Below are 3,109 nucleotides of genomic sequence, written 5' to 3' on the forward strand. Positions count from 1 at the left end.
AGGTGGAAGAATTAGGTATAAGGCATTTCATTTTTACAGGGGGTGGTGTGGGAAGAGGTATAGTCAAGGTAGTTGTGGGAGTCAGTGGGTTTGAAGTAGATGTCCATATTAAGTTGGTCACTGGAGACGGAGAAGGAGAGGGAGGTGTCAGAGATGGTCCAGGTGAATTTGAGGTCAGGGTGGAAGGAGTGGGTTTGGTGAATGAACTGTTCAAGCTCCTTATGGGAGCACAAGTCAGCACTGATACAGTGATCGATGTAGCAGAGGAAAAGGTGGGGGATTGTGGCTGGTGTAGCTGTGAAAGGCGGACTGTTCCACATATCCTTCAGACAGGCAGTCATAACTGAGACCCAGGCGGGTATCAATAGGCCCCTCTGGATTGAAGGAAGTGGGACGATTGAAAGGAGATGTTGTTTAGGGTGAGGACTAGTTCCACCAATCAAATGAGAATGTCAGTGGAAGGGGTTTGGGTGTGTTGGCAGGACAGGAAGAAACGGATGGCTTTGAGATCTTCCTCATGGGGGATGCAGGTGTAGAGGGACTGTATGTCCATGGTGAAAATGAGGTGTTGGGGCCGGGGAATCGGAAGTCATGGAGGAAGTGCGAGCTATCTTGAACACATGTGAGGAGTTCCTGGACTAAAGGGGACAGGACAGAGTTGAGATAAGCCGAGATGAGATTGATAGGGCAGGAGCAGGCAGAGACAATTGGTTGACCGGAGCAGTCAGGTTTGTGGATTTTGGGTAAGAGGTAGAAATGGGCGGTGCTGAGTTAGGCAACTGTGAGGTTGGAGGCTAAGGATGGGAGATCCCCTGAGGTGATGAGATTGTGGATGGTCTTGGAGATGATGTTTTGGTGATGGGAGGTGGGGTCATGGTTGAGGGGGCGGTAGGAGGAGGTGTCAGCAAGTTGGCATCTGGCCTCAGCAATGTGGAGGTCAGAGTGCCCCTGTGACCGCTGCCTCCGCGGATGCCATTGATGATGTCATTTCCGCCCACACAACTGCCGCCCAAATCACTTCCGCTGATGCCAGCAGCACGCTGCTTCCACAGGTGCTGCCAGTCACGTGACCGCTGACATCGCCACAGATCACATGACAATTCCAATGCATACCCCCACTCCAGAGACAGACTCAACTGCACTTCCAATTCCAGCTCAAAATTTGGCCCCAGCCCCAAGCCCTGCTGGGTAGTTACCATCTGTCAGACCTCGCCTGCACTGAGGATGAACGATCAGTTCTCAGCAAAGGACTCACCTTTGTTCCACTTCACCCCCATGACAACAAATTCCATAGGTGCCGCAATGATCAGCTCTCTAACCCCCTCCTTCTCCCGCTACATCGATAACTCCCACAAGGAGATTGAGCATCCACTAACTCACACCATCCACCCTGACCTCAAATTCACCTGGGCCATCTTCAACGCCTTTCTCCCTTTCCTGGACCACTCTATCTCTGTCTCCGGTGACTGTCTTAACATGGACGTCTACTTAAAACCCACCGATTCCCACAGCTACCTTGACTACACCTCCTCCAATGACCCCTCCTGTAAAAAACATGATTCCTTATTCCCAATTCCTCCACTTCTGCCATATCTGCTCCCAGGATGACTGATTTCACTTCAGGACATCCCAGATGTCATCCCACTTCCAGGACTATAATTTCCCCTCTCCTGTTATCAACAATGCCCTCAATCTCATCTCCTCCATTTCCTGCATCTCCAGGAACCCCGCTCCCCCAACTGCAACAAGTATAGAATCTCTTTGGTCCACACATTTCACCCCACTCATCTCCAGAACGAGCATATCATCCTCTGCCATTTTCACCAACTACAGTCAGACCCACCCCACCAAAAATATATTTCCCTCCCCACCCCATCTGCGTTCTGTAGGGACTATTCCTTCCGTGACTCCCTTGTTAGGTCCACACTTCCCACCAAACCCCTCTCCAGACCTGGCACCTTCCCCAGCCAACGTAAAATATGCAAAACCTGCACCCACACCTTGCCCTTACCTCCACAAAGGCCCCAAAGGATCATTCCAAATCCAGCTAAGATTTGTTTGCATACCCTCAAACCTCGTTCATTTCATCCATTGCTCTCGATGTACTCTCCTCTACATCAGAGAGTTTGAGCGCAAACTCGGGGAACAGTTCAGGGAACATCTCTGGTCTGTATGCACCAACCAAACACACCTTCTGGCGGCCAACCATTTCAACTCCCCCCCCCCTCCCACTTCCCTCATGACATGTTCATTCTGGGCCTCCTCCACTGCCTAAATAAGGACACCTATAAACTGAAGGTAGAACACCTCATTTTCCATTTCAGGACCCTACTACTACTACATGGCCTCAACATTGAATTCGCCAGTTTCCAAATCTCCCCTGCCCCTGTCCCATCCCAGATCCAACTCTCCGACTCAGATCCACCCTCTTGACTTGACCTACCGACCATCTTCCTTCCCAACTATCCACTCCACAATACACACCTACCTATGCCAATCACCTCCTACGTTTACCTGCCTATCCCCATCCCAACTACCTTTCCCCCAGCCCCACTTATTTATTTCGCAGCCCCCTCCTGAGTCCTGATGAAGGGTTAAGCCCAAAACGTTGACTCTCTTGCTCCTCGGATGCTGCCTGACCTGCTGTGATTTTTCCAACACCGCACTTTATCGACTCTAACTTCTCCGACATCTGCAGTCCTTACTATCTCCAACTTATCAGCAAGGTCTGTATCCAATGAATGAATTTTAAAAAAACCCTCAATTTATCCAGAAGTTACTGAAGCATTTTTGAAATTGTGCGATTGTTTTATCAGATTGCTTTTCATTGGCTAAAGTGCAAAGGGTAGCCTATGGAAATGGTCACCTTAAGGAGTTGACACCATTGACTGGGAGGGGAGCGAGCTGCCAGCTGCTTGCTAAAAACCCTCAATTTATCCAGAAGTTACTGAAGCATTTTTGAAATCGTGCAATTGTTTTATCAGATTGCTTTTCATTGACTAAAGTGCAAAGGGTAGCCTATGGAAATGGTCACCTTAAGGAGTTGACACCATTGACTGGGAGGGGAGCGAGCTGCCAGCTGCTTGCTTGGCATCGCACCTCAATAGGC

This window comes from Chiloscyllium plagiosum, chromosome 8 (genome assembly GCF_004010195.1).
Source record: "Chiloscyllium plagiosum isolate BGI_BamShark_2017 chromosome 8, ASM401019v2, whole genome shotgun sequence".
NCBI classification, from domain to species: Eukaryota; Metazoa; Chordata; class Chondrichthyes; order Orectolobiformes; family Hemiscylliidae; genus Chiloscyllium; species Chiloscyllium plagiosum.